A 26,832-nucleotide genomic window follows, 5' to 3' on the forward strand; every position below is an offset into this window, starting at 1 on the left:
TGCGTAAATTGTCCCTTCCCCTCCTTAGAAGTCTAAGCTACAATACGTATCTAATAATTTTGAATTAGAAATATATGCATCGAGTTTCACATCCTTAACTTTAAGGTGTCCTGAGTTAAGTAAATCAATAAATTTCCTGCTAACGAAAGAGTAAAGCTTTGGGATTTAATAGTATCGGGAGTGTAATTATGCATTTCAGCGACCCCGAAAGATATTGAATAGACACTCATATATTTTAATTAGGAATTTTTAATTTTCACCCCTCCCATTAAACCTCCATGCAGATAATGCTAAAATTTGATGTGAACGATATAGAGGGTATCATACATAATTCATGCACTCAAAAGCTATGGATTTAACATTAATATCGTTCATTTTCGATTATTTTTACATGTTCCTGTGTCTCCCATGATAGAACTAGAGGTGATACGGGTTTCGATTCCCGTCAGGAGTCGTGTGGTTCGGGTTCCATGTTAAGTCGTAGATGTACGTCTTGTATAGAGTAGTAGCTGAAAGACACGCTGAACTCTATATCACCTCGCCTCGTGAGATATTCTACGTTTGCATAATTTCTAAACCACTTTTCTTTCTTTCAATGTCCTCCTTCCTCTTAGGACACGCATAGGTTCAAACAGAAACATTCTTCACGGTTGGAGGACGCAAGGCTACTGTACCATACGCGTACAACCCTTAAGGGACTAGGTAGTGAGTTGCGCAGTTTCAGTAGCACGCACGAATAAACCACGCTTACATTTATTATATATAATTAATAAAATCTCATATTAGGACTTACTCTGCACGTCAAACTTTTAACATATGTGACTTTTTAGATTCTGTTCTTCTTCTGCTTTATTATTATTATTATTATTATTATTATTATTATTATTATTATTATTATAGCTATATGAAGCAATTATCTCGGCAAACTTGGTTAATACACACCATTCAGCAACCGGTAGTTGTAGAAATCTGGCTTTTCCGACAGTAGTTGTTAGCTCAATCGGTAGAGCGCTGAGCCATGGACTCAAGGGTTGCGAGTTCGAATCTAGCCTAAGTCAAAAGATTTTTTTCCTGATATAATTCTTGAAATGGGAATGTTTCTTTCATCACCTTTATCTCGTAATTCTGAATAGAGATGTTTGGATGTGAAAGAAAAAGTATACTAGAATATAAGAAAAGAGAGTTAATTTACATGATACCTTTTGCAATTTTAACTATATTTTCACCTATCTAGGACGTTTCTAAAAAGTTCAGACTTCTAGAGCTCCTTTTCGCTCTCTTATGTGTCCTTTAACTAATTTCTACAGTTACTTAGTGAATCACATATACATATATTACAGATGTCGTATCTCTTTCTCTTCTCTCTACATCATGTCTGGAGATGAATGTTTTGACAATAGGTTACAAACACGATTTTAAAAAATAATACGATCTGCGATATAAGTTATACATATTGTGGTGTTTAACTTAACATATAAAACAATAAATAGAAAAACCGAGAATACGAATCTTTTCGTGCACTGATGCTTCAATAACAGTGGTCTGATCCCCCGTGAAGTTAGCGACCAAAAGTTTAATAAATCGATATTTTTTTAGAGTTCTGAGTACCACTCAAAGAGTTCTAGAGTTCTTGATAGGTTAGACCAATAGTTCTGGGTAAATAAAGATTTTATAGCGATTTTAAAGTTTCGGTGCTCACTTCACGCAAAACCAAAAATCTTAAAAACTTTATATTTTTAGAGTTCTGAGTAGCACTCAAAGAGTTCTAGAGTTCTTGTTAGGTTCGACCAATAGTTCTGGGTAAATAAAGATTTTATAGCGATTTTAAAGTTTCGGTGCTCACTTCACGCAACACCAAAAATCTTAAAATATCTATATTTTTAGAGTTCTGAGTAGCACTCAAAGAGTTCTAGAGTTCTTGATAGGTTAGACAAGTAGTTCTGGGTAAATAAAGATTTTATAGCGATTTTAAAGTTTCGGTGCTCACTTCACGCAACACCAAAAATCTTAAAATCTCTATATTTTTAGAGTTCTGAGTAGCACTCAAAGAGTTCTAGATTTCTTGTAAGGTTCGACCAATAGTTCTGGGTAAATAAAGATTTTATAGGGATTTTAAAGTTTCGGTGCTAACTTCACGCAACACCAAAAATCTTAAAATCTCTATATTTTTTTTAAAGTTCTGACAAACTCTGTGAGTAGCACTCAAAGAGTTCTAGACTTCTTGCTAGGTTAGACCAATAGTTCTGGGTAAATAAAGATTTTTAGCGATTTTAAAGTTTCGGTGCTAACTTCACGCAACACCAAAAATCTTAAAATCTCTATATTTTTTTTTAAAGTTCTGACAAACTCTGTGAGTAGCACTCAAAGAGTTCTAGACTTCTTGCTAGGTTAGACCAATAGTTCTGGGTAAATAAAGATTTTTAGCGATTTTAAAGTTTCGATGCTCACTTCACGCAAAACCAAAAATCTTAAAATCTCTATATTTTTTTTAGAGTTCTGAGTAGCACTCAAAGAGTTCTAGAGTTCTTGATAGGTTAGACCAATAGTTCTGGGTAAATAAAGATTTTATAGCGATTTTAAAGTTTCGGTGCTCACTTCACGCAACACCAAAAATCTTAAAATCTCTATATTTTTAGAGTTCTGAGTAGCACTCAAAGAGTTCTAGAGTTCTTGATAGGTTAGACAAATCGGTATGGGTAAATAAAGAATTTATAGGGATTTTAAAGTTTCGGTGCTAACTTCACGCAACACCAAAAATCTGAAAATCTCTATATTTTTTTTAGAGTTTTGAGTAGCACTCAAAGAGTTCTAGAGTTCTTGATAGGTTAGACCAATAGTTCTGGGTAAATAAAGATTTTATAGCGATTTTAAAGTTTCGGTGCTAACTTCAGGCAACACCAAAAATCTTAAATGCTCTATATTTTTTAGAGTTCTTAGTAGCACTCAAAGAGTTCTAGAGTTCTTGATAGGTTAGACCAATAATTCTAGGTAAATAAAAATTTTATAGCGATTTTAAAGTTTCGGTGCTCACTTCACGCAACACCAAAAATCTTAAAATCTCTACATTTTTTTAGAGTTGTGAGTAGTACTCAAAGAGTTCTAGAGTTCTTCACAGGTTACACCAATAGTTCTGGGTAAATAAAGATTTTATAGCGATTTTAAAGTTTCGGTGCTAACTTCACGCAACACCAAAAATCTTAAAACGTCTACACTTTTTAGAGTTCTGAGTAGCACTAAAAGAGTTCTAGAGTTCTTGATAGACTAGACCAATAGTTCTGGGTAAATAAAGATTTTATAGCGATTTTAAAGTTGAGGAGCTACCTTCACGCAGAAACAAAAACCATAAAATGTCTATATTTTTTAGGGTTCTGAGTAACACTCAAAGAGTTCTACAGTTCCAGCTGGGTTAGATCAATACTTCTGGGTAAATAAAGATTTTATATTGATTTTAATATTTCGGTGCTACCTTCAAGCAAAACAGAAAATCTTAAAAAGGCTATATTTTCCTAGAATTCTGAGTAGCACTCAAAGAGTTCTAGAGTTCTTGATAGGCTAGACCAATAGTTCTGGGTAAATAAAGTTTTTATAGCGATTTTAAAGTTTCGGTGCTCACTTCACGCAAAACCAAAAATCTTACAATCTCTATATTTTTTACAGTTCTGAGTAGCACTCAAGGAGTTCTAGAGTTCTTGATAGGCTAGACCAATAGTTCTGGGTAAATAAAGATTTTATAGCGATTTTAAAGTTTCGGTGCTCACTTCACGCAACACCAAAAATCTTAAAATCTCTATATTTTATTACAGTTCTGAGTAGTACTCAAAGAGTTCTAGAGTTCTTGATAGGTTAGACAAATAGTTCTGGGTAAATAAAGATTTTATAGGGATTTTAAAGTTTTGGTGCTAACTTCACGCAACACCAAAAATCTGAAAATCTCTATGTTTTTTACAGTTCTGAGTAGCACTCAAAGAGTTCTAGAGTTCTTGATAGGCTAGACCAATAGTTCTGGGTAAATAAAAATTTTATAGCGATTTTAAAGTTTCGGTGCTCACTTCACGCAAAACCAAAAAACTTAAAATCTCCATATTTTTTACAGTTTTGAGTAGCACTCAAAGAGTTCTAGAGTTCTTGATAGGCTAGACCAATAGTTATGGGTAAATAAAGATTTTATAGCGATTTTAAAGTTTCGGTGCTAACTTCACGCAACACCAAAAATCTTAAAATCTCTACATTTTTAGAGTTCTGAGTAGCACTCAAAGAGTTCTAGAATTCTTGATAGGCTAGACCAATAGTTGTGGGTAAATACAGATTTTATAGCAATTTTAAAGTTTCGGTGCTCACTTCACGCAACACCAAAAATCTTAAAATCTCTATATTTTTAGAGTTCTGAGTAGCACTCAAAGAGTTCTAGAGTTCTTGTTAGGTTCCACCAATAGTTCTGGGTAAATAAAGATTTTATAGCGATTTTAAAGTTTCGATGCTCAGTTCACGCAAAACCAAAAATCTTAAAATCTCTATATTTTTTTAGAGTTCTGAGTAGCACTCAAAGAGTTCTAGAGTTCTTGATAGGTTAGACCAATAGTTCTGGGTAAATAAAGATTTTATAGCGATTTTAAAGTTTCGGTGCTCACTTCACGCAACACCAAAAATCTTAAAATCTCTACATTTTTAGAGTTCTGAGTAGCACTCAAAGAGTTCTAGAGTTCTTGATAGGTTAGACAAATAGTTCTGGGTAAATAAAGATTTTATAGCGATTTTAAAGTTTCGGTGCTCACTTCACGCAACACCAAAAATCTTAAAATCTCTATATTTTTAGAGTTCTGAGTAGCACTCAAAGAGTTCTAGATTTCTTGTTAGGTTCGACCAATAGTTCTGGGTAAATAAAGATTTTATAGGGATTTTAGAGTTTCGGTGCTAACTTCACGCAAAACCAAAAATCTTAAAATCTCTATATTTTTTTTAAAGTTCTGAGTAGCACTCAAAGAGTTCTAGAGTTCTTGCTAGGTTAGACCAATAGTTCTGGGTAAATAAAGATTTTATAGCGATTTTAAAGTTTCGATGCTCACTTCACGCAAAACCAAAAATCTTAAAATCTCTATATTTTTTTAGAGTTCTGAGTAGCACTCAAAGAGTTCTAGAGTTCTTGATAGGTTAGACCAATAGTTCTTTGTAAATAAAGATTTTATAGCGATTTTAAAGTTTCGGTGCTCACTTCACGCAACACCAAAAATCTTAAAATCTCTATATTTTTTTAGAGTTCTGAGTAGCACTCAAAGAGTTCTAGAGTTCTTGATAGGTTAGACAAATAGGTATGGGTAAATAAAGATTTTATAGGGATTTTAAAGTTTCGGTGCTAACTTCACGCAACACCAAAAATCTGAAAATCTCTATATTTTTTTAGAGTTTTGAGTAGCACTCAAAGAGTTCTAGAGTTCTTGATAGGTTAGACCAATAGTTCTGGGTAAATAAAGATTTTATAGCGATTTTAAAGTTTCGGTGCTAACTTCACGCAACACCAAAAATCTTAAATGCTCTATATTTTTTAGAGTTCTGAGTAGCACTCAAAGAGTTCTAGAGTTCTTGATAGGTTAGACCAATAGTTCTGGGTAAATAAAAATTTTATAGCGATTTTAAAGTTTCGGTGCTCACTTCACGCAACACCAAAAATCTTAAAATCTCTACATTTTTTTAGAGTTCTGAGTAGTACTCAAAGAGTTCTAGAGTTCTTCACAGGTTAGACCAATAGTTCTGGGTAAATAAAGATTTTATAGCGATTTTAAAGTTTCGGTGCTAACTTCACGCAACACCAAAAATCTTAAAACGTGTACACTTTTTAGAGTTCTGAGTAGCACTAAAAGAGTTCTAGAGTTCTTGATAGATTAGACAAATAGTTCTGAGTAAATAAAGATTTTATAGCGATTTTAATGTTTCGGTGCTCACTTCAGGCAACACCAAAAATCTTAAATGCTCCATATTTTTTAGAGTTCTGAGTAGCACTCAAAGAGTTCTAGAGTTCTTGATAGGTTAGACCAATAGTTCTGGGTAAATAAAGATTTTATAGCGATTTTAAAGTTTCGGTGCTCACTTCACGCAAAACCAAAAATCTTAAAATCTCTACATTTTGTTAGAGTTCTGAGTAGTACTCAAATAGTTCTAGAGTTCTTCACAGGTTAGACCAATAGTTATTTGTAAATAAAGATTTTATAGCGATTTTAATGTTTCGGTGCTAACTTCACGCAACATCGAAAATCTTAAAACGTCTACACTTTTTAGAGTTCTGAGTAGCACTAAAAGAGTTCTAGAGTTCTTGATAGGTTAGACCAATAGTTCTGGGTAAATAAAGATTTTATAGCGATTTTAAAGTTGAGGAGCTACCTTCACGCAGAAACAAAAACCATAAAATGTCTATATTTTTTAGGGTTCTTAGTAACACTCAAAGAGTTCTACAGTTCCAGCTGGGTTAGATCAATACTCCTGGGTAAATAAAGATTTTATATTGATTTTAATATTTCGGTGCTACCTTCACGCAAAACAGAAAATCTTAAAATGGCTATATTTTCCTAGAGTTCTGAGTAGCACTCAAAGAGTTCTAGAATTCTTGATAGGCTAGACCAATAGTTGTGGGTAAATACAGATTTTATAGCAATTTTAAAGTTTCGGTGCTCACTTCACGCAACACCAAAAATCTTAAAATCTCTATATTTTTAGAGTTCTGAGTAGTACTCAAAGAGTTCTAGAGTTCTTGATAGGTTAGACAAATAGTTCTGGGTAAATAAAGATTTTATAGGGATTTTAAAGTTTTGGTGCTAACTTCACGCAACACCAAAAATCTGAAAATCTCTATGTTTTTTACAGTTCTGAGTAGCACTCAAAGAGTTCTAGAGTTCTTGATAGGCTAGACCAATAGTTCTGGGTAAATAAAAATTTTATAGCGATTTTAAAGTTTCGGTGCTCACTTCACGCAAAACCAAAAAACTTAAAATCTCCATATTTTTTACAGTTTTGAGTAGCACTCAAAGAGTTCTAGAGTTCTTGATAGGCTAGACCAATAGTTATGGGTAAATAAAGATTTTATAGCGATTTTAATATTTCGGTGCTACCTTCACGCAAAACAGAAAATCTTAAAATCTCTACATTTTTAGAGTTCTGAGTAGCACTCAAAGAGTTCTAGAATTCTTGATAGGCTAGACCAATAGTTGTGGGTAAATACAGATTTTATAGCAATTTTAAAGTTTCGGTGCTCACTTCACGCAACACCAAAAATCTTAAAATCTCTATATTTTTAGAGTTCTGAGTAGCACTCAAAGAGTTCTAGAGTTCTTGTTAGGTTCCACCAATAGTTCTGGGTAAATAAAGATTTTATAGCGATTTTAAAGTTTCGATGCTCAGTTCACGCAAAACCAAAAATCTTAAAATCTCTATATTTTTTTAGAGTTCTGAGTAGCACTCAAAGAGTTCTAGAGTTCTTGATAGGTTAGACCAATAGTTCTGGGTAAATAAAGATTTTATAGCGATTTTAAAGTTTCGGTGCTCACTTCACGCAACACCAAAAATCTTAAAATCTCTACATTTTTAGAGTTCTGAGTAGCACTCAAAGAGTTCTAGAGTTCTTGATAGGTTAGACAAATAGTTCTGGGTAAATAAAGATTTTATAGCGATTTTAAAGTTTCGGTGCTCACTTCACGCAACACCAAAAATCTTAAAATCTCTATATTTTTAGAGTTCTGAGTAGCACTCAAAGAGTTCTAGATTTCTTGTTAGGTTCGACCAATAGTTCTGGGTAAATAAAGATTTTATAGGGATTTTAGAGTTTCGGTGCTAACTTCACGCAAAACCAAAAATCTTAAAATCTCTATATTTTTTTTAAAGTTCTGAGTAGCACTCAAAGAGTTCTAGAGTTCTTGCTAGGTTAGACCAATAGTTCTGGGTAAATAAAGATTTTATAGCGATTTTAAAGTTTCGATGCTCACTTCACGCAAAACCAAAAATCTTAAAATCTCTATATTTTTTTAGAGTTCTGAGTAGCACTCAAAGAGTTCTAGAGTTCTTGATAGGTTAGACCAATAGTTCTTTGTAAATAAAGATTTTATAGCGATTTTAAAGTTTCGGTGCTCACTTCACGCAACACCAAAAATCTTAAAATCTCTATATTTTTTTAGAGTTCTGAGTAGCACTCAAAGAGTTCTAGAGTTCTTGATAGGTTAGACAAATAGGTATGGGTAAATAAAGATTTTATAGGGATTTTAAAGTTTCGGTGCTAACTTCACGCAACACCAAAAATCTGAAAATCTCTATATTTTTTTAGAGTTTTGAGTAGCACTCAAAGAGTTCTAGAGTTCTTGATAGGTTAGACCAATAGTTCTGGGTAAATAAAGATTTTATAGCGATTTTAAAGTTTCGGTGCTAACTTCACGCAACACCAAAAATCTTAAATGCTCTATATTTTTTAGAGTTCTGAGTAGCACTCAAAGAGTTCTAGAGTTCTTGATAGGTTAGACCAATAGTTCTGGGTAAATAAAAATTTTATAGCGATTTTAAAGTTTCGGTGCTCACTTCACGCAACACCAAAAATCTTAAAATCTCTACATTTTTTTAGAGTTCTGAGTAGTACTCAAAGAGTTCTAGAGTTCTTCACAGGTTAGACCAATAGTTCTGGGTAAATAAAGATTTTATAGCGATTTTAAAGTTTCGGTGCTAACTTCACGCAACACCAAAAATCTTAAAACGTGTACACTTTTTAGAGTTCTGAGTAGCACTAAAAGAGTTCTAGAGTTCTTGATAGATTAGACAAATAGTTCTGAGTAAATAAAGATTTTATAGCGATTTTAATGTTTCGGTGCTCACTTCAGGCAACACCAAAAATCTTAAATGCTCCATATTTTTTAGAGTTCTGAGTAGCACTCAAAGAGTTCTAGAGTTGTTGATAGGTTAGACCAATAGTTCTGGGTAAATAAAGATTTTATAGCGATTTTAAAGTTTCGGTGCTCACTTCACGCAAAACCAAAAATCTTAAAATCTCTACATTTTGTTAGAGTTCTGAGTAGTACTCAAATAGTTCTAGAGTTCTTCACAGGTTAGACCAATAGTTATTTGTAAATAAAGATTTTATAGCGATTTTAATGTTTCGGTGCTAACTTCACGCAACATCGAAAATCTTAAAACGTCTACACTTTTTAGAGTTCTGAGTAGCACTAAAAGAGTTCTAGAGTTCTTGATAGGTTAGACCAATAGTTCTGGGTAAATAAAGATTTTATAGCGATTTTAAAGTTGAGGAGCTTCCTTCACGCAGAAACAAAAACCATAAAATGTCTATATTTTTTAGGGTTCTTAGTAACACTCAAAGAGTTCTACAGTTCCAGCTGGGTTAGATCAATACTCCTGGGTAAATAAAGATTTTATATTGATTTTAATATTTCGGTGCTACCTTCACGCAAAACAGAAAATCTTAAAATGGCTATATTTTCCTAGAGTTCTGAGTAGCACTCAAAGAGTTCTAGAGTTCTTGATAGGTTCGACCAATAGTTCTGGGTAAATAAAAATTTTATAGCGATTTTAAAGTTTCGGTGCTCACTTCACGCAAAACCAAAATTGATAAAATGTCTATATTTTTTTAGAGTCCTGAGTAGCACTCAAAGACTGCTAGAGCTCCTGCTGGGTTAGAGCAATAGTTCTGGATAAAGTAAGATTTTAGAATGATTTAAAGTTTTGGTGCTGATTTCACGCAAAACCAAAAATCATTAAATATCTATATTCTTTAGAGTTCTTAGTAGCACTCAAATAGTTCTAGAGTTCCTGCTAGGTTAGACCAATAGTTCTGGGTAAATAAAGATTTTATATCGATTTTAATGTTTCGGTGCTACCTTCACCCAAAACCAAAAATCATAAAATTTCTATACTTTTAGAGTTCTGAGTAGCACTCAAAGAGTTCTAGAGTTCTTGCTAGTTTAGACCAATAGTTCTTTGTAAATAAAGATTTTATAGCGATTTTAAAGTTTCGGTGCTAACTTCACGCAACACCAAAAATCTTAAAATGTCTATATTTTTTAGATTTCTGAGTAGCACTCAAAGAGTTTAAGAGTTCTTGCTAGGTTAGGCCAATAGTTTCTTGGTAAATAAACATTTTATAGCGATTTTAAAATGTTTACATGTTTAAAATGTAAAATGAGTAAAATGAAATTCTACTCAAATTGTGCACCGAGATTTAGAATTTGAGTTCTTAGTGGTTAAAGTTTTAAGTGGACTTAGACCTTTTAAATTGTTAGCTCAAACTCCGGGAGTTTTTTTTTTTTTTGAAAGCTGAAATTCTACTGAATATCTGGACGCAGTTTGAGAAGTTGAGATTTCGGTCGTCCTGCAGCGTGAAGTTGGCAGTACCACCTTTCACATGGACTAAGGGCCTTTAAATTGAAAGCTCAAATTCTGAGAGTTGTTTTTTTTCTGAGAGCTCAAATTCTATTCAATATCTGCACGGAGTTTCAAAATTTGAACTGTTGGTGTCCTGGTACGATGTGTTCAAAATTGCAGCTTTTAAGTGGACTTAGACCCTTTAAATTAAAAGCTTAAATTCCGGGATTTGGTTTTTTTGAAGGCTCAAAATCTACTGAATATCTGGACCGAGTTTGAGCTTTCGGTGTTCCTGTAGCGTGAAGTTGGCAGAACCACATTTCAAATGGACTTAGAGCCTTTAAATTGAAAGCTCAAATTCTGGGAGTTGTTTTTTCTGAGAGCTCAAAGTCTACTCAATATCTGCACGGAGTTTCAGAATTTGAGCTGTTGGTGTCCTGGTACGATGTGTTCAAATTTGCAGTTTTTAAGTGGACTTAGACCCTTTAAATTAAAAGCTCAAATTCCGGGAGTTGTTTTTTTGAAAGCTCAAATTCTATTAAAATTTGGACGGAGTTTGAGAATTTGAGCTTTCGGTGGTCCTGCAGCGTGAAGTTGGTAGGACCACATTTCAAATGGACTTAGAGCCTTTAAATTGAAAGCTCAAATTCTGGGAGTTGTTTTTTTCTGAGAGCTCAAAGTCTACTCAATATCTGCACGGAGTTTCAGAATTTGAGCTGTTGGTGTCCTGGTACGATGTGTTCAAATTTGCAGTTTTTAAGTGGACTTAGACCCTTTAAATTAAAAGCTCAAATTCCGGGAGTTGTTTTTTGAAAGCTCAAATTCTATTAAAATCTGGACGGAGTTTGAGAATTTGAGCTTTCGGTGGTCCTGCAGCGTGAAGTTGGTAGGACCACATTTCACATGGACTTATAGCCTTTAAATTGAAAGCTCAAATTCTGGGAGTTGGTTTTTCTTAGAGCTCAAATTTTACTCAATATCTGCACCGAGTTTCAGAATTTGAGCTGTTAGTAGTCCTGCCAACTTCTCGCACCTGCAACTGTCGATTTCTATCTTTTGGGTAACATTGTTTGAATTTTATTACGCACGTGTTATATACTTCTTAACGATTTCCAAAGATTGCATGTGTGTTCAGTAGATTATGACGAAACACTTATTTCCCATTTATTCCCTTATTTTCCGAGAATTGTTCTAACTTTTCACGAGAAACTTTAGAATTCTTCAAGTGCTACTCAGAACTCTAGAAAAATACAGAGATTTTAAGAATTTTGGTTTTGAATGAAGTTAGCAGCGAAACTTCAAAATCGCTATAAAATCTTTATTTACCCAGAACAATTGGTCTAACCTAATAAGAACTCTAGAACTCTTTAAGTGCTACTCAGAACTCTAATAAACACACATTTCATGATTTCTTGTTTTGCGTGAAAGTAGCAGCGAAATATTAAAATCCTTATAAAATATTTTTTTTACCCAGAACTATTGGTCTAACCTAGTAAAAACTCTAGAACTCGTTGAGTGCTAAGCAGAACTCTAAAAAAAAATATACAGATTTTAAGATATTTGGTGTTACGTAAAGTTAGCAGCGAAACTTTAAAATCGCTATAAAATCTTTATTTACCCAGAATTATTGGTCTAAACTAGCAAGAACTCTAGAACTCTTTGAGTGCTACTCAGAACTCTAAAAAATTTTGAGATTCTAAAATTTTGGTGTTGCATGAAGTTACCACCTAAACTTTAATTCTTTGAGTGCTACACAGAACTCTAAAAAAATAAAGACATTTTAAGATTTTTGGTGTTGCGTTAAGTTACCACCTAAACTTTAAGATCGCTATAAAATCTTTATTTACCCAGAACTATTGCTCTAGCCTTGCAAGGACTCTAGAACTCTTTGAGTGCTACTCAGAACTAAAAAATATAGATATTTTATAATTTTTGTTTTTGCGTGAAGGCAGCTCCTCAACTTTAAAATCGCTGGAAAATCTTTATTTACCCAGAACTATTGGTCTAACCTAGCAAGAACTCTAGAACTCTTTGAGTGCTACTCAGAACTGTAAAAAAAAAGAGATTTTAAGATTTTTGGTGTTGCGTGAAGTTAGCTCCTCAACTTTAAAATCGCTGTAAAATCTTTATTTACCCAGAACTATTGGTCTAACCTAGCAAAACTCTAGAACTCTTTGAGTGCTAGTGAGAACTCTAAAATATATAGACATTTTATGATTTTTGGTTTTTCTTGAAGTTAGCAGCTAAACTTTAAAATCGCTATGAAATGTTCATTTGCCCAGAACTATTAGTCTAAAATAGCAAGAACTCCAGAACTCTTTGAGTGCTACTCAGAACTCTAAAAAATATAGAGATTTTAAGATTTTTGTGTTGCGTGAAGTTTGCACGCAAACTTTTAAATCGCTATAAAGTATTTGTTTTCCCACAACTATTGCTCTAACCTAGCAAGAACTCTAGAACTCTTTGAGTGCTACTCAGAACTCTAAAAAATATAGAGATTTTAAGATTTTTGGTGTTGCGTGAAGTTAGCACCGAAACTTCAAATTCGCTATAAAATCTTTATTTACCCAGAACTATTTGTCTAACCTAGCAAGAACTCTAGAACTCTTTGAGTGATACTCAGAACTCTAAAAAAAATATTGGTATTTTAAGATTTTTGGTTTTGCGTGAAGTTACCACCTAAACTTTAACTCTTTCAATGCTACTCAGAACTCTAAAAAAAATATTGATATTTTAAGATTTTTGGTGTTGCGTGAAGTTACCACCTAAACTTTAAATTCGCTATAAAATCTTTATTTACCCAGAACTATTGGTCTAACCTAGCAAGAACTCTAGAACTCTTTGAGTGCTACTCAGAACTCTAAAAAAATATTGGTATTTTAAGATTTTTGGTTTTGCGTGAAGTTACCACCTAAACTTTAACTCTTTCAATGCTACTCAGAACTCTAAAAAATGTTGATATTTTAAGATTTTTGGTTTTACCTGAAGTTAGCACCGAAAGTTTGAAATTGGTATAAAATCTCTATTTACCCAGAAATAGTGGTCTAATCTATCAGAAACTCTAGATCTCTTTTAGTGCTACTCAGAACTCTAAAATATATAGAGGTTTTTAGATGTTTGGTGTTGCTTGAAGTTTGCACCGAAACATTAAAATCGCTATAAAATCTTTATTTACCCAGAAATATTGGTCTATCCTAGCTGGAAGTCTAGAACTCTTTGAGTGCTAGTCAGAACTCTAAAAAAATATATAGATTTTCAGATTTTTGGTGTTGCGTGAAGTTAGCACCGAAACTTTAAAATCGCTATAAAATCTTTATTTACCCAGAACTATTGGTCTAACTTAGCAAAATTTTAGAACTTTTTGAGTACTACTCAAAACTCTAAAAAAAATAAAGACATTTTAAGATTTTTGGTGTTGCGTGAAGTTAGCACCGAAACTTTAAAATCGCTATAAAATGTTTATTTACAAAGAACTATTGGTCTAACCTAGTAAGAACTCTAGAACTCTTTGAGTGCTTAGCAGAACTCTAAAAAATATAGAGATTTTAAGATTTTTGGTGTTGCGTGAAGTTAGCACCGAAACTTCAAAATCGCTATAAAATCTTTATTTACAAAGAACTATTGGTCTAACTTTAGCAAGAACTCTAGAACTCTTTGAGTACTACTCAGAACTCTAAAAGAATATCGATTTTTTAAACTTTTGGTCGCTAACTTCACGGGGGTGAACTGATGCCTCAAATCTGTGTCTTTACTCCCTTCACCTATGTTAATTCCCTAGTCAAAATAAAAACTCTTCAAAATTAATCACAAATTCTTATACAACCATCCCTTCCTTGGAGTACTGCGCGGTCACATACCCGTCACTGCGATGTAAAGGCACTTGTGGCGACGAGGATACAATAATATTAACCTAAAGTATAAATGGTAATATATGGGTGTTTTTATTAGTTCGTTCTTTTACTTTACGTTTGCTTTGCACACTAAGAGCATCATAGTTGTAATATTAAAATTTCCATGGAAGCATGGTATGAAATGTGAGAATGAACAATTTAAATTAATTTATTTCCTTATTATTTCCTTTGTAATTAATTTTCTCAATTTATTCTCTTAATTTATTTTCTTGGTTTATTTTTAGGTATGAATGTGTGAGAGTATGTACATAAAATAAAGTATTTGTTGTAAGCAGTCATTTTCAAAGAATATGTTATGGTACATCCATCTACCATTTTAATTCTGTTCCTTCACGTCCAGGTAAAACCTGTTTTGTAAGTCGTTTATTAAATGAATCAAATTTTTACTATCAAATTTAATAAAATTCTTTGGTGCTATGGTGAGGTACCCACTTGGATGCAAGATCGCAAATCTGATTCGTCGAACTTGTTCCGGATATGAATAATTTTGAAATGCAAGAAAATTCATTATTAATGTTAGATAATTTAATGTCTGAAACAAATGGTGATGTTGCAAACATATTTACTAGCTATGCACATCATAAAAAATAACTGTAATATTCACTGTACAGAACTTATTTCCTAAAGGAAAACATGCACGTGATATAAGTGTAAGTGAATATTATATTACAGTATTTAAAAATCCACGTGATAAGTTGCAAATTCAATACTTAGCTAGACAAATTGTGCTAGACAATTTATAGTAAACGATTTGTAAATGTGTACGAGGATGTAACACGTCAACCTCACACTTATTTTTATTTTTTATTTGATTTAACGCAAAAAAACAAATGATGTATTACCACTGCGCAGAAATATTTTTCCTGATGAAACGCTGCATGTATATCCAAACGTAATAGACAGTAATTCAGTTCTTTACGTTTAGTTTAGCTCAAGATGTTCAAGATGAAACAACACATTGATACTTTCCCTGTTTTGCGGAAATGTGAAAGTGCAAAGTGGGATAATATCATACGCCATGCCTCTGCTGATTTAATACGTAATATTTCACAAGTTACTAAAAATACAATAAAATGATATATTTCGTTGAATTCGAGTCTGAATCAATATTTGCATAGACAATAAACAATCTTGCTTGCTTTATCTGCGCAACGTACAGCACTTTAAAAAAGGCAAAATTTTATTCCAAAAAGTTGGAGAGCTTTTACCATTAATACTAGGACCGTTACTTGGTGCAGTAGCAAGTGGTTTACTTGGAAGATAAACATGTCAGACTTTCCTAAAATGGTTTTAGTTCCTGAAAAGGCAATTTAACAAACTCATGCAAATATGAAACCTGTAAATGCATATCAGTCGCGTCTAGGTAAAGAAATGAAAAGTATCGTAAAACGTAATGATATTAGTATTGATTAAAAATGGAAATTGTATCAGCAAGAATTATATTAATATTCAAGTTATACTTCATTATTTTCACAAAATCCGATTACATTACTGATTATTGAAAAATATTTTCAAGAAATAGTATCTGTTGGAAATGAAAATAATTGTATTTTAACCATTGTATCGGGCATTTTACAATCAGTACCTAAAGCACGTCAAAGCTAACCCGATCTATTATTAAAACAGCTGGCAAGTTCGAATAAAATTGAGCTTCAGTGGTAACAAATATATCTAAAAATTGGAAAGAATATAAAATGTAAAAAATTATAAAATCATCAAAATTATGTTATGACAATACGAATCCTGCTTATTTGCAGGTACTAAAACATTACAACAGAAAACAAAATTTTCAAAATAGACAATTAAAGATTGATTAGCATCTCAAGAAGCATATACATTACAAGCACTAACGCGAGAATCGTTTGATCGAAAGCAATATTATGTTAGTGCAACCATTGAAACATTACAAATAGATTTAACAGATATGCAAAATTTGCAAAGTATAACAAAAATTAAAAATATATATTATGTTGTATGCTATTTTTTCACGGTACGCGTATTATGTTCCATTAAAAATAAAAACAGTTGCTTGAGTGGTTAAAGCAATCACATTTTTTTATTAAAATTAAACTGCCGTGTTTAATGTACAAACACACTTAGGTACGGAATTTTGTAATTGGCATATAAAACATTATTTAAGAAATATGAAATTAATCATTACATTGTATATTCTGAAATTACATGTGCATTAGCAGAAAAATTTATAAGAGCATTAAAAGAAAATTATATTATCTTACTACTAAAATACATATCAGTATATTGATGTTTTAATAAAGATGTAAAAGATTGTAATCAAATTTATCATAATAGTATTAAAATGGCACCTGCAGATGCAAATGATGCTAATGTTTATCAAGTTTGGAATATGTTGTTCGGTGATAAAATAAATAAAAAGAAATTAACATGTAAATTTCATCTAGATGATTATTTACGTGTACGTAAATATAAACATGCATTAGAAAAAGACAATTTACCAAAATGGTACAATAATTTTTATTATTGATAAATGCATTCCGTCAAACCCAATTACTTATATATTAAAAGATTGGTATGGACAAGTAATTCAAGGAATATTTTATACAGAATATTACAAAAAGTAAATCTTAGTTCAAACAAAACATTTAATCAAAAAATATTAAAACGAAAGAAAGGTATGCTGTATGTAAAATGGTTAGGTTATCCCTCAAGTTTGAATTTGTGGATTAAATCAAATTCTGTTCAGTCTTCAAAATAAGTTCACGATAATACATGGTTTCCATAACTCTATCTTCAAATGCTTGTAGTGAAATTTTTAATAATAGTAGATGTCCCCCCCGTTCATAAGCGTGGGAAAATTTTGGCCGTGGGAACGTTCCCACGGGGCTTAAACCGGTGTAAACCAGCATTTATTTTATTTTTTATTTATTGAACAAATTCCCAGATACAGCATAACTTTGCCATTTTAGAGAGGGACATTCTAACAAAAGAAAGAAAACAATCAAGACAACAATAACAACAACATAGAAAAAGAGTGTAAAAGTAAAACTATTCCGTCAAAGCTCGTTTAGTTACTCTTTCAAACACTGGGTAGCTCGAAAAAATGTCCACATCAGTTGTTACTTGATTATAACAGTTTGGTATTCTATAAAAAAGAGACCTCTGTATAACAGCCAATCTATTACGGGCAAGATGGAATAAGTGGGTATTCCGGGTGATGCGGGAAGGGACACGTAAGGATAGTTTCTGAAGTAATATTTCCGATCTTAAGCTTCCATTAACTATTTTATGTAGATATTTCACGTCAGAGATAATCCTCCGTACTTCAGGAGTCTGAATATTAAGATGTCGCAAGAGCTCCTTCTTAGATAATATTCGAAGTTCAGCAACACGAAAACGGACTATTGCAATAAAGAAATTGAGAACAGAATCAAGTCTGGGGAGTTGTGTAGGTGCTGCCATGGCCCATATGGGAGAGCAGTATTCGATCTTGGGCGCTATTAAAGTCTTATAAAAAGTTGCTAATGAAGAAACAGTGCGTAGTTCGGTGAATCGATAAAGAAGTCCCAACATGCGCATTGGATTCTTTAGTATTGAGGAGATCTGGTCAGAGAAGGTAAGTTTTGAATCAAATATGACACCAAGATCGTTATGACTAGCAGAATGTGTGATAGGGGAATCGTTGAAATGGTATGTGGAGGGAACAGGAGAATTTTTCAAAGTAATAGTAACACTGTCACATTTCTTACTGTTGACATTTCACAGCAGCCTGTAAGGTAATTTATGTCTTCCTGCAGAGCAATGGAGACACGATATTTCTCTGTATAACTTGCAATCGTCAGCAAAAGGCAGAAGGCCACTAGGTTGAGCTGATGAGTGCATCTAGAGATCATCCTAATACAGGACAAACAGCAGAGGCCCAAGTACACTCGCCTGAGGCACCCCTGACATCACGGGTTGGGGGTTAGAAGTCGCCCCTGAAAGAACAACTCTCTGTTTACGGTCCTTCAAGTAGCTTGTGATTAGAGAGAGAAATTTGCCATGTACATTAAATCTATTGGAGAGTTTATGAAGAAGATGAATGTGACTGACAGAATCAAAGGCCTTCCAGAGATCAAAGTAGATAACATCTAATTGAGTATTGTTATTTATACATTTGACTGGACAGGAAAGAAGAGTACTTAAATTTGAGAGACTTGAGCTTTTCGGTAGAAAGCCGTGCTGAGAACTATGGATGTAAGGTGAGGTGAATTTAAGTAGCCTGTCTTTGATTATTTTTCGCAGATAATTGATATCACAGAAAGAAGAGATATTGGTCTATAGGAGGATACATGATCTTTAAGTCCTGATTTATATATTGGGGTCACGTGAGCTAGTTTCCAACTGGTGGGATTTTGATGCTTTCACCGGCACAAAGTCCTTTATGGCTGAATGGACAACAGATGTAAATAAGTCCACAGCGTCGTCAACAGTTCCTACCTCTAACAAACACCAAGGAAACAGTTCAATAGCCCATCAGATGTCGCCCCAGGGGGCTTTGTTCCAAAGAAGTTGTGACCTACTTTTGAGGGGCTGGTTTGTAGTAGTGGAGGGGAGGTAATCGAAAGAAACATCCAAGGAATCGTGATCCGAGGGAAAAAGATTTCTGCATTGGACAACACAACAAGGTTCTAAGTTAGAGAGAATATAGTCAAGATTGCTATTATTGCGGGTATTAAGAATATTATGTTGACCTAGACCAAGTCCATGAATAAAATTGTCCATGAAATAACTGTCGTTTCCATCTTTAGCGACGCCATGCTTGCTGTCCTGCCACGTGATGGAAAGGTTGAAATCACCCAATAGGATGACGTCACCGTGTGACAACGCATGTAACAGTGAGTCATGGCAAGCTTCTAAGATGTGCTGGGGGGTGTTCTTGTGCGGCCTATAGAAGCACCCAATAAACACAGAACAACGCTTTGGAATAAATACTTCCGCCTTTTCTTTCCTACTGTTTTAGCTCCTTGTTTTACTAATGGCATGACAGAACGAAATAATCGTCCAAGGAAACTTCCAATTCCATGTCCAACTTCATAAGGGGATCCAACATAAACGTTTCCAGTTCCAGAAAGGGCTTGTTTTGATAATATTGTAAATATGGATTATTCAATTGATTATGTTGACGCACTGGCCGAAAATGTAGTTTAACGCATACAGTTCCGAAAGTGAATGCCAGTGGAGAGCCTGTACTATCTCTTATATCTATTTTGATATGTTCAAAATGCATCTTCTCTATAGGCACATAATGTGGAGGATTAAACATTTCTATAACACTACTTCCAAATGTATGATTCACAGGATTCATATTTATGATACCTAATAATGGTGCTAATGTATCTCCAACAAATACAGATTGAATTATATCACAATACCCATACATTGTAGATGGAAGTCCTAAACGTAAATTTGGAATGCTTTGGCCTTATTGCATATCCTTTAAATCAACGTTTGGATCAAATCCCAACATCGCACTAACACTTGGTGATAATACAACGCGTACATCTATGTCTTTGTGAAGACGTCGTGTAAAACAGGTATTACTCTCACGAGTATAGGAAATATGTAAATTTGTGAATCTGTTGTACGTATTAATTATCTTTATCAATTCTGATATGTCAGTGTAATAACGTACAGGAATAGTTATAAATTTCCATTCATCACTTTTTGCAGGTTTGTAAAAAAAATATTATTTTCTTCATTAATATTTAATATTGAATGAGGATAATGAATTTCAACAATAGCCACTTCCCACTTTTGACGTAACTCCATTCTTTGATGAAGTTTCGTAGTGTATGATGTTAAGGTGTTGTCAGGAAAATATTCCATAGAACTATTACTGAGAAGCGTAACGTGAAAATCTTCATCAGGTTCCATTGTACTTCTCAATCATCTTTACAATTGATGCAGGTATCAGGAATCGAAAGAAGAAGGATATCCTTTCCAACGAACAAGATATTCTTTTCTGCTGCCTTTTCTTCTTGTACGTCTGATTTTATCTATGTAAAAGGTCTTTGATAACGTGACAGGTTGTAATTCCTCTCTATAAAATAATCCATCCAGTGGTTCCTTGTTTAAATCTTCAATTTCATAAACAGGTGGATCTCTTGGTATTATCTTCTTCACTTTAAATATTTCTCAAGTCCAGTTTTGCATATATCCTTTATCAAATGTACGTTTAGTTTTACTAATTCGTACTGTATCACCAATCTTAAGATGTTTTGAGAAATTTGGATTCTTCTTCTTCATTATTTTATTATCATACTGATTATGCCATACTTGTAATAGGTTATTCTGAGAAACATTTGCAGGTGCCATCTTTATGCTTGAATGATAACCTTCATTGTATGATTTCACAAGAAGAGGTTATACATTTAAATAATTATACGTTTGTTACTTTGTAAAATATTTCCACATTTTTTTCTTTTAGAGTTCTGTTAAAACGTTCTACAATATTTGCTTTTATATCAGGATTTTTACTTGTAATATGTTTTATTTTGTTGCCGTCTAAGTACTTCTGTATTGTTTTATTAGTAAACTCACTTCCTTTATCAGTTCGGAATGTAATTGGTTTTCTGTCTTTGAAGACAATTTTCAATGCCTTTAAGACATCATTTGTACTTTTAGGTTTTAATGGCACAGCCCAGGCATATCGACTGAACACATCTATCAGTGTAAGAAAATAACGATATCCATCATTAAATTTATGAAGAGATTGAAGATCATTAATATAACCTTCCCAATCATCATCAATGTTATTCACTACATAGAAATTTATTTTAAAACGACGACGTACAGGTTTGTGTAACGTATATGTTGTTTGTTGCAGTAACCATTTTCTTATGGATAGGAATTTTCTTCTTTGTAGCTATTAACAATTTTTTAATAGTTGAAAACGACGCAAGATGTGAAGGATTGTAGTAAATCTTGCTTAACTGTTTTTATATGGTTTCCATCTTGACCATACTGGACGTTTACAGGCACGTTTCCTTTTCCTTATAGGAGATACTACTTTTTCCTTTTCTTCTTCTTCTTCTGCTTCTTCGTCGACTTCTGAGAACGATTTCAGAGATATTTTTTCACTTGACGATGATGCTGTTGGTGATGCTTTGGTTCGTCGTAAAATATATGACAAACGTTTTGGATTTCCAATAAGTTCTTGAGGTGTGTTATTAGAAGATAAATAATTACAAAATTTCTCCCATCACGGTGGATTGGTGTGTTTCCGGGGTCGCGACACATCAGAAATTAAATCTACAATGTGAGATGCTTCTAGTTTATCACCTCTGATATAAATAGTTCCTTTATCATCACACGTGATATTATCATCATGTTTCATTCTATGTAGTAGTAATTCAGCTCTTATACGAAACATTTTGGGTATAGATAATATTTCTTTTTCTACTTCAGGCTTCTCTGATTTAGTTGACGTAATGAAAAGTGTCAGAGGTTCTTCTTGTTTTCGTATTAAATGCAAATATTTTTGAAGAACATTATTATATTGATTCCACTTTTCTTCATCACTAAGCGATGATAACTTTAAAATCTCTTGAATTTCTTGATCCAAATTAGATGCACGTTTCTCCAGGGCTGATGATGATGATGATGATGGTGTTTGTATACGATTAAGAACTTCAGGTGGAACTAAAATCATCTTCTTTGCGTGTTCCATTGCACTAACGAAATAGTAAACTTGATAAAGTACCAGTTAAAATAGGAGCTAATAATGCCGGTAGGAATCCACCCTGCTGCTGCACTAATAGATGCTTCTTCTTCTTTTGGATGGAGTTTCCTTTCTTCACAATATATCGAAGCGTCCTCTTGTATTGCTTTAATCTTGCTTTCTATGTCTTTGTAAGAGGTACATTCCCTTTTAATACACTATAACAGCATTCGCAAATACTTCGAATCACTGAAGAGTCTGCATTGGCCACTATAGCTTTACGTAATTTAAGATTTGCTTTGCTCAGCGTACGAAGAATATCTCCGTGTTTTACTCTTGGAGATATATTCTCAGAATGAAGAAACACAGTTTAAAACAAACATTATAAACACATCTATTTCGTTGGAACATAAACGTAATGATAAATATCATCAGGAAAAATATATGTTTCAAAACGAAGTTCATCTGGCATATCCTGTTTTAAATCAATAAACGAATATCCATATGGTAACTTTGTTGCGTCGTTGAAACTTTTTTGAAGAAATTTTGGATTTTCAGGAGTTAGTTGATAAGTCAAATGTTCAATTTGTGATTTATCTCTTGGATGTTTAAATAATACGAGATAAAAACAATTCAAGCTCATATCTCTCCTTCCTTTTCCCTGATGAAATATGTTTTGTGTAATAAATAGTACACTAAGATTTCTATGATGAGAACCCTTTGTATAGAAATCAACTATATTGCGGTTCACTTCACACATTTGATCATCAATAATAATAAGATGTGGTCCAGTTTCAGGTAAAAAGTCTTTTGTTCGAGGTAATCCTTCAATAAATTGTACTTTTGTCGAAATTTCTCTGTATGCATTTTGCCATTCTGCATAGTACCAATAAATATGACGAAACGATGTATTAACCATACGTGATAAATTGGACATGAATCGTATTACAGAAGAAGGTTTTCCACATCCACTTGGTCCGGCAACAATACATGAAAAGGGATGTTTCCACCACGTATCCATGTTAAAGAGTATGATCATTTTTTCTTCGTACGTATATTTATAAAGGGCCTTATTTCATTTCTCTTCTTCTTTTGTTGGAAGTAGTGTAGCCATATGGAAGAGTATCATATGAATTTGGTATTCTACGTCGTTTTATATAATTTATCTTATAAATTTTTGTTTCGGGCATGCTGACAATACTATGGTCTTTCCTGCGGCATTTTTTTTCATTGGTGATTTTGACTTCCGTGGGGCGAGATTCTTCTCTATCTTCTTCCGCCTCCTCTTCATTATCTACTATCATTTTCTTCATTACATCAAAATTTAGGCGTTTTGAAAATTCATAGTTTAATGGAAAGCCCCGTAACTTGCATACTTGGAACTCCTTCTTCGTACTGGGATCAAAAATACGAAACCCATAGTTCTTGGGTCCAGCCGAGACGTATTGTGAAATATAGGCCTCTTTACCATACTCGAGTACTTCATTTGTTAAATCGCCTAAAAAGGCACCAGTTGGAATTGTAGTTTCACCAGGTTTTTGCGTATAAATGACTGAATCAGTATCAAAATACAATACTCTTTCTTGCAGTTGATCTAAATACTTGTACAATTCTAATCTTGCTTGTGCTGTTGTGTATGCGGCTATGACGATGTTTACTGTTGGTAGTGAAACAGGAACTTCATCTGTGTATTGCCAATATACATATATCATATAATCATTTACTGGAAATATTTAATGAACGTCTATATCATGAGATGTTAATTTCTCATATAATTCGTTTGGATCATTAATAATCCTTACATGACCCATGTTCTCACGCTGTCCAAATTTTCCCCAAAATGAATTTAGCATTAATTTAGCTAAACTCCTAAGTGCTGGAATATGTTGAATTTTATTTTCCTCTAGACATATTCCTTCCTTTTCATAAAATTGCCGAATGTACTTCTGCTTTAGGTCATCTGTTTCACACCATGATGGCCATTCACTAGCTTCCGTTTTTGCTTTCAGGAAGGTGTTTATGTACTCTGCAAATAAGCCGCCACTTTTTGTTTCTTCATCATATTGAACAACATCATATGCCCAAACTTCATGAATATCTATTATGTTCTATCATTTTTCTAATGCTTTTCTTACTTCATCTGCTACCCATGTACCATGTAGAACTCGGTCTTCATCGCTGTGATTACAAGATGACTGGTTTAATTCATCACAACATGTACGACAAAGTGGAAACATCAATCTATCATTTGATTTGTAAGGGAGTACTGCGTGTAAGAGATTTTTTGGAGGTAGAATACTTAGTTTAACTAATCCTTCTACTTCTTCAATGGTGGGAATATTTGAATCTCCAGGCAGATAGAAAGTAGGATGACGAATTGAAAACTTCGTAGCCTTACAGATATATGGATAAAGTGATATAACATTTTTGTATTGAATTGTTTCTCCTTCAGATTCTTGTGCTTTATGATAGAAATGTATGGCATTCACACGTCCTCCATAAAAAGCGTCACGAGGATTTAATGGTGTTTTCTTTGTACATGGATGATTACTAACATACTTCTTCATCTTTTCATTTTCTGCCAATTGTTTTTTTTTAATTCACAGCCCCATATTTCGTGCACTTTACAGCCAAAATCTTTTAATTTTTGAATTTTCTTCTTTGTTGCTTCATATCGAAATTCCATGGTATCTCTAGTATTGTTATAGATGGGTTTATCTCTGTCGTTAGGGTAACAGAAGATACAGTCATGGACCCAATCGCCCTCATATTCCCACACGTGTATTCTTCCTGTGTTGGGATCTGTCCATACACCATCTACATTCATTGATGCAATTTTGCATTGATGCGTCTTTCGTCTACTTTCATGGTATCTGCTCCAAAGTATTTAATGTCTAGAAGTGTACCTTCATATGTTTGGTTCTCACGTCGATTGAAAAAGTTTGGGAAATATTCTTTGCACGATTGTACACCAAATGCACCACTTAATTTACTTAAGGGCATAGGAAGAAATCTTAGTGAATCAGTGAAGGTTACGTTCCCTATTTTAAGAGATAGAATTTTCGCACCATTCATGATTACTTCTGGAGACCAATTCATCTTCTCAACCATGGTCTTAATGATGAAATGTGCATCGTAGCCCTTATAATTACACATGTTACTGATTTAATGTTTGGACGACGTTTTTGAAGGTGTTTTAGAATGTGTTATATTACATTTTCTCCATCAAATATATTTTCTCGTTTTCCACAAACGATACAATTATTTTTGATGTTGTTATCTTCATAACAATGGTAACATGTATGTTGACAAACCAGGACATTAGGTACATGTTCATACATGTTTGCGTCCTCATCTTCTATTTTGTGTCTTGTGTACATTCAATATCATAAAATACAATCATAGCTTTCTTCTCCATGATAATTTTTTCAATTGCTTTTTTTGACTTTTTTCTTTCATTCACTTTCACGTAACATTCATGATTGGGTGGTACTATATCATAGCAAATGTTGCAATAAGTTTCTCCACATACGTGAGAACCTTTTTCTTTCACTACATAAATTTTCAAACACTGGGCACAACATTTCACAGTTGAACATAAAGGCTTTCCATTTTGATACGGCGCTGACTTGTGATAGTCATAGCATGATTGGCCATAAAAATTGTCGATTACAATCATTGTAAGTAATATGGGTTTCTTTAAAGTCACATGGTGTCTTCTGATGACAATGATAACATACAGTTGAACAATGTTTTAAATGTTCATGTTTTTTTTCATATTTCTTATGACAACTTTCACAAAAAACTTACAGCTAAAATATGATGTCGAGCTTTCAATGACGTTGTAGCGATTATCTATGAACGGTAAATTTAAAGCAGTTCTCTCGTTATCACTTGGTGGAGCTTCAAACATGACATTACTTCCTGAAAAAGCCTCTATACACTGTGATTTTATAATCCTTTAAATATTCCTGAAATTTACGAATTTCAGGAATTCCGCCACCATGACTGAGATTTACATCAGCAGATTCACACAGGTCTTCTGCTTCTTTTTCAATTATATATTCATATTGATTTACATATCTTCTCTATTCGGCTTGATTATTTCCCTTGTATTCATTTAATCCAATGGCAACGACGATTGCATGTGCTAAACACCTTGTACCTTTGTTCTTAATTGTAACAATACCACGTTTTGCCTTTACATATTCCTCGGTATTCATAATATGTTGCTTCAATCCACCTTGTCCTCTGGGCATGCGTACATGATGAAAATTCACGATGCAATCTTCATTTATAAGAAAAGCCGCATTACTTTACAGTACTTTCTCATAACTTGTCCATAGAACTTCTGCTGAGAGATTTCTTGTTTCTCTAAACGATAACCAAAAAGGGCGATGTCCTTCTCTCTCATTTGTGATTGTTATTCCTACGTAATCATGCTGGTCCACATTACGTAGCAAATAATCTATTAAAGCCCGTAGACTTATTTCAATTGCAGTAAAAGGATTTTCACCTGCACGCACGGGGGATAGACGGAATCTTAGCATTGTACTCTCCATATTGTATCTTCCGTATTGTCTTCTGCGTTCTTCTATTATATGAAATCTATTGTTTCTATCATTACGCCTGTTATTTTCAAATCCTACTTGTTCATTTGAGTTACGTTCTGCTTCAAATACGGATAGCAATTCGTCCATTCTTTTTTCTATTTCGTCTAAATCGATTTCTATTTCTGCATGTTCTGTATTAGCCTCTGCTAATATTTCCATAATTGATGGATATATTACTTCTTGTTGTTCTTATTCTCTTTCAGGATTAGGAAATAAATTGGTAATATTTTTTTCTAGCTCAGTTTCTTATAACTCATCTTCTTCTGTCTTCTTCTCTTCCTCAATGTAA

The sequence above is a fragment of the Thermobia domestica genome, chromosome 6 (genome assembly GCF_964235325.1).
Source record: "Thermobia domestica chromosome 6, izTheDome1.hap1.1, whole genome shotgun sequence".
NCBI lineage: Eukaryota > Metazoa > Arthropoda > Insecta > Zygentoma > Lepismatidae > Thermobia > Thermobia domestica.